Here is a 14,451-nt window from a genome sequence, read left to right on the forward strand (position 1 = left end):
AATGGCGCCCAAAACAGGCATGCTTTCCTACTCAGCTACGCCAACAAGAAGCCATTGTTTGGGTAATGAACCAAAACTCTGGCTCTAGGAGCAAGTCATTCCCTCACTGTTAGCATTCGGTCTAAACTCCACCCCCACAGTTACCTGGCAACAGCCAGTTATGCTCCTCCCCACAGTTACCTGGCAACAGCCAGGTAGGCCTGACCCACTATAAAAGGGGCTACTTGCCCCCTCCTCCCTCTCTTGATCTCTTGCTGTTGCCTTTTGCTGCTTTCTTGCCCTCTTGGGCTCTTCCCCTCACCTCCCATTCTCTCTACATGCTCATAGCCGGCTTCTCTTCTCTTCTCTTCTCTTCTCTTCTCTTCTCTTCTCTTCTCTTCTCTTCTCTTCTCTTCTCTTCTCTTCTCTTCCTCCTCCTCCTCCTCCTCCTCTTCTTCTTCTTCTTCTTCCTCTCTCTCTCTCTCTCTCTCTCTCTCTCTCTCTCTCTCTCTCTCTCTCTGCCTCTACTAACCTCTTAACTCCCCTCCCCATGCCCTAAATAAACTCTATTCTATACTATACTGTCATCTTCATTGTTGTCGTCCGTCATATCACTCACCATCTCTCCTTTTCCATCTCATTCTTTCTTCCCTCTTCTCCATGCTCCCCTTTCTTTTTTTCTTTCTTTCTCTCAGATTCTCTTTTTTGCCCTCTGGCACGGGTCTCACCATGAGGCCTGCCTGACATGGAATTTAACATTAAAGTAATGTATTATTTAGATAAGGCTTGCTGCAAACACAGAGCAATCTGCCTGCCTCTGCCTTCTCAATACTGGGATTACAGACATGGCTACGTCATTCAGCTTGCTGTATCAGGCATCTCAAGGAAGGGTCTCCTGTCCCAAGTCTCTGTTTCCAGAATCACAGGGTGTGATTTCAGCTTATTCACTGGAATCAAAAAGTTGGCAAATAACCATAATATTTGAGGACCAGAGACTGTTACATAATCATCCTCTGGTGGAGACAATGAGGTCATATGTTTGCCCATCTAATTGCTGATCAGGGACACGTTTGATTGCAAATAATTTGCTCACTGGCCCACAACTTAATTACTGAGTGTTTGAATCAACAAAGCTTTTAGATGTAGGTCTTGCCTAATGGTGCATTTGTTAGAGATCATTGCCTTCATTTGGCCCCTAAATGAAAGGTCTGGGGGATATGACAGAGCATTGCCAACACTGCTCTCAATGACCTCATATTAGAAAATATGCCAGTTCCCATGGTTTATTCTCTAGCCAGCAGTGGGCTTTATTGTTTATGTCCAGAGCCAAACAGAATGAGTGCCTCAGAGTGTCAGATATTGGTAAAAATCTCTGGTGGAAGCACAGTTTCGGGGAAAATTAGTGTTACTCAACCCAGAGAAAATGGTTTCCATTCCCAATCTCATAAAGAAACTATGTTGAGAGAAGTCAAGCAGACACGTGCAACCTTTCAGCATTTTCATACAACATTGTTATCTATAGAGTTCATGCTTGAGAAACACGCAATCAAATCATGCAAACAAAAGTCTTTTAAGCAAGCTTATGATTTTGCATTAGCCTGTATTCACAGCTATCCTGGGGTACATGCTGCCTGTCAGTCATGAGTTAAATATACCTTGGAAGGAATAAACAAGAGGTGTTTATGGGTAGGCAACCACACAATAGAGGACCTAGCTATAGATCAAGGAGTCCCATGGTTCTCCTACTTAGGGTAATGTCTCCAGCTTAAGTGTTCCTCCCATCTCATTAGAGATAAAGGAAGTTAAGCACTCCCCCTCCCATAGCATTAGAGATAAAGGAAGATGGCTTATATAGACCATGGATGAGATATTAGTGTGTTCTAATGCTGTTGAAAAGAGTTTCTCAGAACACTGTCCTGTCTAGAGTAGTATAGAAGAGCAAATGCTAATAAGTTGTGGTAGAAAGACAAGGCAAATATTGAGACCTGGAAATGATCACCCATAGACATTCAAATAGTGATTAAAAAAAATGAGGTACCTCCCTCCGGGACCACTATCATCATAGCCCTAATGCCTTGTAATGAATTCAAGACTTGGAAAAACATTAATTTTTTGAGGGTTATAAATTTCTTTTTTTTGGTGTTTTGATTGTTCAAAGTTGAAAGACTCTTGGTCCATGTACTATTGTTATTTTATCACTAAAGACCACTATGTTATTTCCTATCTCTTCAACTGCAATTTTAAATAAACACAGCAAACTTTTAAATAATTGCAATGAAGTTGAATTTATCTATACAATTTTTAGAACACTAAACAAGGGCCTAATTTCTAACACTAATCAGAAACACCCAGGTCTTGATGAGTATCTGGCCTTCTAGAAGTTGCAATGTCTTCCTTGGTCTCTTCTGATGCTCATCACCTCCCACCAAATACAAGAAAACTCAGTCTGAACCCAGGAATCTTTGTGTGTGACCAGAGCCTGAACACAGTAGGAAACAAAAACAAAACCACCAATGAAGTCTTCCTTGTTTCACTTGGTTGTGTTTCTTTCTAAAGCTTACCATTAGAGATAAAGGAAGATGGCTTGTATAGGAGCATGGACTACATATTAGTGTGTTCTACAATGCTTTTGAAAAGAATTTCTCAGATCACTGTCCTGTCACACTGTAGATGAGCAAATACTGATAAGTCAGGGTTGAAAGACAGGGCAAATTATGGGGACCTGGAAAGAGAAAAGAGCCTCTCGCCCCATGTCTTGTTTAAAGACTTTCACTATGCAAGAACTCCAGCACCACATGTTGTGAAAATGGCCAACCTAGAGTCAATACATACACTGTGTGTTGAAATTGCAATAAACCAGGCTCAAAGTGGAAAATATTAAACCTTAGGTCAGGTCTCATTGTTTTCCCCAGACATCATCTGAGAACTTTGTTTACTGACAAAATGTTCTACCTTCCTGCATCCCTGAGATCTAGATGGCTACCTTACGAATTGGAATCCTGTCAATTAGCCCATGAGAGCTATCCTAAATTTTTGTTTAGATTCCCTAGCAATACTTTGAGGATAATTGCTTCTAACGCCCTCCAATCCTAATATGACTACTGTAAAACTAAAATGAACTGTGACTATATTACAGAAGGCCAAAACCATGCTTCTGAGTATGCCTTAGCTTTCTTTCTGAGTGCCTCTTTCTCAATCCTCATGTTCAAGCCCAACGGTCACGCCCACATTAAAATATCTTACACAAACAAACAAAAAAACCACAAAAGTGAAACAACAACAATGAAACTCTGTTTCATACTGACTAATCCTCAACTTCTTTACTTTGTCAAATCCACAAATCTTGCTTTGGCCTGAATAGAAGACTCTAAAAGATAAAGGGGACCCCTCAAGCTGCTTCAGGCAACAGAGTGGAGTTGTGCCTCCTTCCCTGTCTCCCTTGACAATGAAAAGCAAGAATAGCTTCCAGAGAATTGTGGATCCTCGGCTACTTCTGTATTCCTGAAGCCCATCAGCCACCCACGCAACACAATGGAACAAAACCTGCCCTACCCATCTGAACTCACAATCCTATTTGCAAATGAGATTTCAGAGTACAGGCCGGAATGTGCTTGGCAGCTAATCTACAGGCATTTGAAGCCCAAGGGAAAAGTCTTTCCCTCTGGAATCTGCATCTTAATACAGCCTCACTGAGCTAGTTAGAGCTGGTCATTAAAAAAAAAAAAAAAAAAAAAAAAAAAAAGCCTTGTTATCCAAAAGTGTGGTTTCTCATAGTCAGTGGTGTCCCATAATTATTTTGTTCAGGAGAAGTCAAATGTTAACGGATTGATTTTTCACCATTAATAAAAAGCATAGAGATGAAGCATCCCAGAAACAAAACAATGGCTTAATTGAGATTGTTTTTCTTTTTACCAAAGAACACCTTTAGGTGATGATACTGTTGAGGGTGTAATCTTACTTTATGGTGAATCCACTGTTTTGTAATCAGCATTTGTTTTTGACAGTGTGATTTGCTTTCAGTACAAGATCTAAACAAGTTTCATCATCTATTTAAAGAAATAAAAATGAATTCTGAACATAAGCTCTATGGGTTTTCTTAGCCTAGCAACGTGCTTGCAGTCTCTTCTAGTGCATGCTCTATGTGTGGCTTGCTGAATGAATACATGATTGTGTCTGGATGTTATAATATATCCCGCCTTCAAAGGAACACAGAAATTTCATTAGTGCCATGTGAGGTGTCAAAGAACAGCAAAGGGCCACACTGATGCATGCATTCAGCATCAGGTTAAAATCCCAGGGGGGCACCAATTAGCAAGTTAAATGAAGTTTCTATTTCAAGCTAGATTGCAAAGCAATGGGATAATGCCACAGGTCTTTAAAGGGAACGCATTTTAATTGATCAACCTGTAGTCCTTGAATCCAAATGAGCCCTCTTCTCATCCCCAAGGGGGAAACCCTAATTCTAGGTCAGCTCAAGAATGTAGGAGAGTGTATTTCACAGGATAGCACATTCAAATTAGTAGTCTTCTTTCCATAAGCCTAATTATAATGGAAGGCTTGTTTGTAAATCCTTTAACTGCTTGGGTTAAAAACCAAGGGATTCATTTGGGTAATTGTCACCCACCCCCATGCCCTGGGCTTTGCTGTTAGAATAGCACTGCCAGGTATTCAGTAAGTAACCTTGGAAACAAAGATAATTACTTTCCAGTCTTCACTCTCAAAATGTAAAGATCACACAAAATGAGTGGTGGGAATGACTCTGTGTGGGCCCTTTTTTCTGACACTTACTGTTCTGCAAAGAGAAAATTTCCAAGCATCTCCATGAAGTCCTGGACCCAGTTGGACCTTCTCTTTTCATTCTGTATCAAGCACCATAGGGAGGAACAGGAGCAAATAGGAGTGTTTTAAGCAAGGTGCTCATGCAGATGAATTTGCTTCCCCCAGCACATTAAGTTCCCTGGGCACATCGTGAACATCCAGAAAATGTTGGTAAAGTGAATGCTGTATTCAGATTCTAGTGGAAATCATACCATTGCAGATCTGTGCTGATAACTGGGCAGGGTAGCATGGTACTGCACATAGTGCTGTTTCTAGGGGTTTTTTTCCTCCAAATTCTTCAACTACTCGAACCTTGTTTATCTTTCATGGAAAAAGGTTTATGAATGATATGTTTTTCCTATAAATACTTAACATGAATAAGCCTAACTCAAGATGATATATGGCATTTCTGTTTGGGGATATAATCTCATGTTGTCCAGGGTAGTGTTGAACTACTTGGCTCCAGCAATCCTCCTGCCTCAGCCTCCCAAGTGATTGATACTACAAGTACAAGCCACACAACCAGGTTGATTGATGTATGGGTGGGTTCTGTGTTTGTTTGTTTTGTTGGGGACCAAACCCAATAGTACACAAGTGCTCCACCAAGCCATATGCACAGCTCAAAATAAATATTTTAAGAACTACTTAGTGTAAAATATGTGAATTTTGAAAATGGTAACCTCATTGAAAGCAAAGATTCTTCTTTTCCTATAACATATGCACTGTCCAATGACTAATTCAATATAGAACTTTCTGTATCATATAGATAGTGAATTTGAAACCTAACAACATAGCATACATATTGAATTCAAAGTTCTCCTAAATCCATTGAACTTGTCTCATAGCTTTACTCTGTATTATACTGCAAATGTGCCTTGAAAGACTTATTAAAATGTGAAGATAGTTTTTATGACATTAAACTAGACTTTAATTTTGAATCAGAACATAGATAATCTATATTTAAACAAAGTGAGCACTGAGGTAAATTTTATAGCCCTAGCAAACCATCCCAGAGAGGAAGGAGATAGATAGCCTGAGGCGACACAGTCACATATCACTTAGGACCTGCTGTGCCTGCAGAAGATAGGCTGGCATAGTATGATGTTCACTGCCTAGTATATGTATACTAGATGGAGATGACCAAGACAGACCACAGTCTGGCAAAACACCTGGGAGCCCAAGTAGGTGGGAGCCCACAAGATAACCAGCCAATCTTTCTTTTGGAAAACAGCCTCTATGGAATCGAAATGCAAGAGAGTCTTTTCCACTTGTGACATTCAGAAGTACATAGGTAGTGACTTGCTCTGAAGCAACTAGAGCAATTATTCAGCTCTAGAAATACTGCTAAGATCTGTTCATACAGGGTAGGGAGACACATTTGGTTTTCACATAGTCTGGTGTTTGATAATCTGGTCCCTCACTCATATGCTTCTTCTTGGGTTATAATAGTACTAGGCATTAATTAAATTTATCACCCTATCCCCCTCCTGCTTCCCTTTCCCCTCCTCCTCTCTTTGGTCCAGAGCCTTGATATGTATCCCAGACTGATTTTGACCCAGTGAGTCTGCTGCCTCAGCTTACAAGTGTTGGTATTACAGGCCTGCACTGCTGTCTGGATAAATCTCCATCTTGGCAGGATATACAGTTTGTTTCTTTTGCATAGCTATCATGTGATCAACCCATCTCTTCTGTTTCCATAACTCAGCTTTACTTTACTGGGTCTTAAAATGAACTTTGTTTTATCTAGATTATAAGATTTCTGATCCTTCATGGAACTGAAATGTGTTCAACGTCCAGGTCATCCTTGGATGGGAAGTAGCATCAGTACAAAATTCCTCATGCAATATTTAAATTCATATGCAATGTTCAGCCAGCCATAGTGTTTTCCATGGTACCTAATAACTCAGAAGTCCCCACATAGGCAATATGGTATTTGACTGCCTGGTATATCATATTTCTCTCTACATGTAGCTATCTAAAGATAGGAAAATTAATTTGAAGTAGATTCATATGTTACGTTTACTCAAATATTTATTTGAACTCATAAAAAGTTAACTGAGATCATTTAAAAGGTGAAGAAGACATTTCAAATATTGACCAAAAGACTGTGGGAAGTAACTTATAGTACTTAACATCAAAATCACTGCATGCACATTGCCATATCCCCTCCATAAAAATCACATCTCTCCTCAAAACCACACTCCCCAGGTGGTAAATTCATGTGCTGATTTGCTCTGCAGGGTGCCAAAAATGTAGCTAAGGTGAGAAATGCAACCAAGTAGAAGGAAGAAATATAAATGTACAAACAGGATATTTTTGCTAGAGTCTTGGGCATTCAGGAGGTTCGTGATCATCATACAAATATATAAAATTTTCAGGAAGTTGTTTATTTCAACCCATTGTTTTCTTCCTTGGGAAAACCCTGCAAAAGAAAAAGCAAACATATCATTAGGGTTTTTTTTCTCTTTAATTGTATTAAGATATGACTAACAAACAGAAACTGTATATTTACCATGCAATGTTATATGATGTTTTGATATATGCATACACCATGAAGTGATTAAATCAAGTTAATTAGCATCTATAACAACTCACACATTTTTTGTGGTTAGAACACTGACAATCTACTCTCTTAACAGTTTTCAAACATGTAATACATTATTAGCAGTAGTCACCATGCGGCACAACATTCCTGCCATGTAACTGACATTTTGTGTCTTCTCAACATTCTCCTTCTGCTTCTTCAAACTCAATATTTAAATTTCACATACAAGTGAGATCACATAGCATCCTTCTTCTGTATCTAGCTTAGGTCACTTAATGAAGTATCCTCTGAGCTTATCATTTGCTTTAGTTTTCATAAAGATATTTTTAGGGTCAGCTTATATAACTTATATGATAAGTACAAGTCAAATGAGGCGTAAGACCCCATTTTTACTTACAAATGCATCTCCCACTTCTAAGCATCCAATGTGACCTGTGAAACAAGGCATAGTTTGGCCATCAGCTTTGGTTCGAGTGAGAAATAATTGCAGACTAAATTAGGATGATGTTATTGCAAAGAATTTAAAAATGTATGCTGACTTTAAAACCATGACTTGGTAAAACCTAGCCTGGTAAAAGTTTTCATTCATGACTTTAAAAAAATTCACCCTCTTCTCTGTCCATTTCCACTGCCATGTAGCTATAGTTCCCTACCATTGTGAGTAGGGTATATGTTCTAAGGCCTGAGTCCAGACATGTGATTTGCTTTGGTCAAGGAAATTAAGCAGACGTGCCTTTAAAAGTATCACATGCTATTGCTTGCTTAGTTGTTCCTCTGCTATTGCCATAACAAGAGTATGCCCAGGCAAACCTTTGACCACAGAAGAAAGAGGAACCGGTAGCAAAGAGCTAAACGGCCTCAACCAGCCCCCACCTAGCACACAGCTCCAGAAGACTGAGACCCGAAGACTCAGAAGTGACTACAACCAAGATCTGCTAAACACAAAACACATGAGCCAAAAGGAAAACATCTTTTGTTTTAATCATTGGCTTTGGGAGCTATTTGTTAGGCAGCAATAGCTAATAATATTGTGCCATTTCTTTTCGAAGCTTTTTCGTAGCAAGTCTCAAGTATCAACACATTCGTTTTCCATTTGGCTTTAGTGCTATTCTTCATGTGTTTTGCTTATGTGAGTGGAACAAATTGTTTCTGAGTAGAATAAATACATTTTTATTACCAATGACTGTATTTAAAAAAAAAATCTGCAGGCAAGGGTGAAATGTCTCCTGGGGCAAAAACTCAGGCTTGGTTCTCTCCACGGCCCTTGCTTTCTTCTCTACTTCAAAAGTTGGTGAGCCAAGTAGTCTATTTCTCCATCTCTCTTATAGCTAGTGGGAGTCATGGAACCCAGACATGGTCTGTGAGCCCTGAGGAGAAGTATGCATCTGACATCTTTTAGAAAGCTTTGCTTCCCAGTATGCATCTGTAGAGTTTGCAGAGCCCTACGTGGTCTCTGACATTTGTAGCGTGGCCGTGATGTGGGCTGCGTTGTTCTCCTTACTGAGATGAAATGTAGAGAACTAAGCGACTTGCTCAAAGCCTCACAGCTTCTAAGTGGAAAAAAGTCAGATTTTAACGTAGGTGTGCTGACTCGGAGGCTCTTTCCTGTCTACTAACAAGGATGATTTGGATGACTTTGAACTAGAGGGGAAAGCTGGAAGCCATCAATATTTGCAAAGTGAAATGGCCTCTTGAATTTCTGTAGAATTTGATATTGTTTTGTGGTAAGAATTCAACATGAAATCTACTTTCAACAAACATTTAATTATAAAAATGTGTTTGGCTTAGGTGAAACGTATAATACATCTCTAAAGATAATTCGTCTTGTTTAAATGAAATTTTATATCTATTAATGTGTAATCACTTGGTTTTTTTTTCTCCCACAATCCCCTAGCAAGAATCTTTGCTTTTGTGAGTTTGACAAGTTAGATAGGAGTCTCATATAAATGAAATTGTATAGTGTATGTCTTTCTGTGAGTAGTATGTTTCGCTTTGCGTAATACCGCTCAGTTCATCCATGTCCTACAGTAAGGACTTTCCAAAACTGAATTGCATTCCCTTGTATATTTAACAGTACCTGTTCTTTATCTATTGCACTGTTAGATATTTAAGGGAATTTTGTTTTATTTTTTCTAGCAACTTTCAAAAGTCACCATGGGGAAGTAAGATGCCACTTTTTTCATTGTCCTGGATTTCTAGATGACATGTAGATCACTGACTGGCTGTCTCACAGACTTATACTAGTGTGCCACGCTGGTCCTATCTCTTATCATCCCTTCTCATAGTTATGCCCACTGAGTTCACTGAAGCACATATGGACCACTTTTGCAACATGATGAGGCCAACAGACTTCCTGCCTTCTGCTTACAACTTTAGACTGAAACCCTACCTCTCTCTCCATGCCATCAACATGTAGCATGTGACCCACAGAATTGTATAAGTCTGCTCATGTGCACCATCTCCTTCCCCTTGCATTTCCCACTATAATTCTCCTGCCCCAGGCTATGACTTTCTGAAGGGTATGCACATGTCCTAGCCATTTCTGTTTCTATCTGATTGCTGGTCGACTGTACCTGACACAGGAACCTCAGGACTGACGAATTGGACCACTGGAGAAATGAGAACTGAGTTGTAGTTACAGATAACCTCACACTCTTCAATGTAAGGCTGCAGGAATGAGCAAGGGGTCAGAGATTCAATAAACCAGGACTGATGATTTGATGTGCTATGTCCCTACTGTGCTGTCAATTCTTCTCTAGACCCCAGAGTCCTAGAGTATGCTACATTCAATTTATTGCAGTGAACGCTGTGCTGGGTGACATATGGCCAGCCTTTCTGGCTAAGTGAGAGGTCCATGACAAGCTGACCTTGAAGCTCAAACATTCCTTGGACTTCTCTGAACAACATAAAAGGGGTGATGATCCATAGCAAATTGTCACTGAAGCATATTCTGTGAAGTGCGATTTCTTGCTGAAAAATGTCCAGACAGTAAAGCACTGTCTGTAACCCAAAAACGGTACCATTTATATGACAGGCTTGATGTGGACTCTGATCACTAGGCATCTTCCCAGCTAGGTGAAATTGTGGCTTTCCTGAGAAATATTATTTAGGCTTCACTAGCCTCGAGGGAACTAGGCTCTTTCCCTTACCTACTGTGACTAAGAGCAAAATCAGTAAAAACCTTGGTAAAACAGGGGGATACTGGATCTATGCCACAAGCCTGTACTTGACATAAGAGTAGACAAAGAGCTGATGGCAATGGTAGCAGCTTTGATTAGCTAGTATGTGCTAGGCACTACTCCCTCTGTCTATATAGAGACAGCCAGTTGTTCCTGTAGGAGCCAGGCAGGAAGTAATAGGCAAGACAGTGGAAATACTAAAATTGTCTTATAGACCACCTTGTAGCCTACCAAGACCCCTTCCCATAGAATTTAAGAGGCCCAGTGATCCCAGGCACAGAAGCGTTTATAGATAAAGTCAGACATAATCTTCCCTGGACTACAAAATCCCAGAGGAGTAGATTCTGTATCACTGGCCTCATGGGACTCACTGTGTCTGGGAATGCCTGGCAGATACCAGAATACAAAAAGTCAAGAATCAAGAGACCAGGACTCTCTTCTCTGAGTCAGGGCTCTAATTTAGAAATGGAATCAATGGGAAGACATCCAGAGCTAAAATTGCCCATGCTGTAAAGCACACTTGTTTGTCAGGGTGTTGGAATGCAAGTGTGTTGGGCAATCGCCAGGGCCACAGTACTTTGCCACCTAGACAACAGTTGTGATTCTGCTGTGTCCTAGCCTCATGCAAGGAAAGTGAAGTGCCCTGCTAAAACCAATTACTCAATATGTCTTTTCTTCCCCCCACCCCCCCCCCCCGCAAAAAAAAAAAAAATTTAAAAGCCCGAAGCCCAAGCTCCAGCTGCCTTTGGACATGGGACATTTTGGCTGGTGCAAGAAATATACTAAATACCTCCCCGGTGTCATTCTATGTCCAGGCTGAGGCTCATGTGATGTTTACGCCTAACCATGACCCATTTATAGCTGCCTTACTCATAGTCACTGTGATCCCACATACATCATATGGGAAATGGAGTCCACTCAACACTTGTCTGCATTTGTTCCTTTAACCACACACTCTGTGGGTGGTGTAGCAATTACTCCCTCCTATGTGGTGCTAAATCATACAGCCATAAACACAATGACACTCAAGAGTAGTGACACTCAAAGACAGGCAGTGCCTTGTGCTCTGGTTTCATTTGCAATGGCTAACCATGTACTCAGAGCACACTGGTTCAAACTTTCTCATGTATTGGGGGAATTAGCAAAAATAAGACAAGGTCCTAGCATTTGTGGAATCTTCTAGAGTTTACAAGGTATATTCCTATATAGTCATCATGATCACACCATGAGGTCAGTAGTACAAGCTACAATAACAGCATGTAAGGGATACCATAGACCCACAGACAGAGAAGAGGTGTGTGCCATTTATAATTCTATCTGGACAACCCCAAGCCCAGAAATCTTTTTAACTTCTGAAACAAAGACTCATAAAGTCACTGAAACAAAACTGTAAGTCAAATATTAGAAGTGTTTTAATAAAGTATATGACAAAATCTCCAGTAGAGCAGAGCTCAGGAACCTCTAAGGGTGGAGTGGACAACATGATAAGTTGAGGGGATGATGGTCTGAATAAAGATTTTTCCAAAGATAAAAAAAAAGCCTTCGATATCATGTATGCCTTAACACTCTAGGACTAGAGACAATGGTGTTTATATTAAAAATACCCAGAATCCTCTTAAAGCTGTCAAACAATGGTCTGTAGCAACCATAGGTTCTAGAACAATCCCAATGAATAGCCAATGTCTTGACATATAATTAATGGAAAACGAAAAAAAGTGGGTATCCCTGCTTTCTTTCATTACTGAATGACTGAAAACCATTGTCCTAGAGACCATCTTAAAGCTGATTGACTCTCCTATATTAACAATGATCACGACGAACAGTTCAAACTCTCAGCATTGAGAGAATTGTAACTAGCTAAAGGCTAAAAGCTCTTTCACCTATGCTTAATTATTTTTTTTTAAAACTTTCCTAAAATGAGAATAGGTAATCTGCACAGGCTGTACAGCTTGGTGTACATTCATCAGTACAGCAGTGGAATAACAGGATACAAAGAAATACATATGTGTGTGTAGATAACAGATAGAAAGAAATAGATCTGTAATGTAGGAAGAAGCAATGAAGACAACCCCTGAATGGACCAAACCAGCATGCTGCTATAATATACCTATGTTCAGCGCTGACGTCCCCTGCCACTGCCATGCCCAGAAGAAAGGCTGAAAGGGGTGCTAAAGGAGACAAAGCCAAGGTGAAGGACGAGCAACAGAGATCTGCAAGGTTGTCTGCTAAACCTGCTCCTCCAAAGCCAGAGCCTAAGCTTAAAATGGCCCCTGCAAAGAAGGGAGAGAAGGTACCCAAGGGGAAGAAGGGGAAAGCCGATGCCAGTAAAGATGCAAATAATCCTGCAGAAAATGAAGATGCCAAAACAGACCAGGCAGAGAAAGCTGAAGGTGCTGGAGACGCCAAATGACTATGTGCATTTTTGATAACTGTGTGCTTCTGGTGACCGTACAGTTTGAAATACTATTTTTTATCAAGTTTTATAAAAATGCAGAATTTTGTTTTACTTTTGTTTTAAGCTATATTGTTAGCACACAGAACACTTCATTGTTGGGGGGCGGGGGGGAGCGGGGAGGAGGATGTATCACTAACAAAATATCTCCCAAGCTGGACTGATAATTTGGAAAGGCTTCAGTTGGCTTCCAGGAGAGACATCCTGGTCTTGACATAGGTGGCCACCAAAGCACAAAATGCCTTGTGGTCTGGGAAAACTCTAAATTAATTTTATATCCTCTTTCCCCTGTACCATCAACATAGACTGAATTCCCTTAAAACCAGAGACTTGTTGGAAGCTTACTCCCAAAATTTTTTTCAGTCTATTGGGCTACGTGGACTTTGCAGTGACTTCATTGAGTATCCTCAGAAGAGTGCTGGTTCCTTTTATTAAAGATTTTGGATCTTCAGATTGATAATTCTGCCATGTTCATTTCCTGAAAGTCAGTCTTGCTGTCCATTCTTTGAGTGCCCTTGTTCCCCCAGTTCTCTCTTCCAGGTCCTCTGATCCTGGTTCACCACCCCACAGACTGGGACAAGGGTCTACTTGTGAAAAGTTGTTAAACAACATCTTTAATGTGAAATGTCAACCCTCATTCTAAGCTACTTCCCCCTTTTCAAAGCATTGAATGAAGACTTCATTGGGTTTTATATTGGCTTTCTGATTTGGGTAGTCTATACAAGAAGGGAATTTGGAAGTTATTGTATATTGTTGATTGTCTGCCCATGTACTACCTGAAATACCATAATTACCCATGAAAAATATCTTTAATAAAGCTGGTTACAGTTAGGCTTGGAAAAAAAGATCTGTAGTGTATCAAAACTTTGACTTATATGACTGGAAGGTTAGCTTAGTACTTAAGAGTACTTGCTGTCCTACCAAGGACCCATGTTCAATGCTGAGGACCTGGTTAAGTTTCCAGCACCCATGTCAGGAAGCTCTCAACTGCCTATTAACTTCAGTTCCAGGAGATCTTCTGACTTCTGCATGCACATGTGTACACCCCTCCCCCCACCATCACATATACATGCCCTCGCACACACGTAAATAAAAAAAATAAATCTTTTTAAAACTCTGACCTAAATGTTATTGTATTTGTTCAAATGAATACCAATATTGAATAAATAAGTTTTTCATCTTCTCAGAGTTTAGCAGAGTTTTTAAAACTGTACAAATAAACAAATAACAGATGTATAGTTTGATAGGGGTTCTCTTGTTTGTTCTCATTACACTTCTTTTTTTCTTGAGGCTAGAGGTTGAATCCAGAGCCACACACAGAATAAGAAATAGTCTACCATTAATTTATACCCCTATTCTCTTTGACAAGTGTTACACCCTCATCCCCTTGATGAGTATTTTTTCTTAATTTATATGTAATCCCCAAATTACAGTGGCTTGATTTAAATTTTCTGCTAAAATAGTAATCCTTTCAGGCC

The 14,451-nt window shown here is 40.0% G+C and overlaps 1 protein-coding gene and 1 pseudogene across 1 annotated transcript in view; one reads left to right on the forward strand and one right to left on the reverse strand.

Annotated features, from left to right (window-relative positions):
• Positions 1-6,810: 6,810 nt before the first annotated feature.
• Smpx (small muscle protein X-linked) overlaps positions 6,811-14,451 on the reverse strand; it is a 52,573-nt gene continuing 44,932 nt past the window's right edge. The window contains exons 5-6 of the mRNA XM_034485439.2: positions 7,740-7,774; positions 6,811-7,219 (exon numbers count right to left, since the gene is read on the reverse strand). The gene's annotated coding sequence lies outside the window, so the exon portion shown is untranslated. The remainder of the gene's footprint in view (positions 7,220-7,739; positions 7,775-14,451) is intronic.
• LOC117694498 (non-histone chromosomal protein HMG-17 pseudogene) lies at positions 12,662-12,931 on the forward strand (annotated as a pseudogene).

This window comes from Arvicanthis niloticus, chromosome X (assembly GCF_011762505.2).
Source record: "Arvicanthis niloticus isolate mArvNil1 chromosome X, mArvNil1.pat.X, whole genome shotgun sequence".
Lineage (NCBI taxonomy): Eukaryota > Metazoa > Chordata > Mammalia > Rodentia > Muridae > Arvicanthis > Arvicanthis niloticus.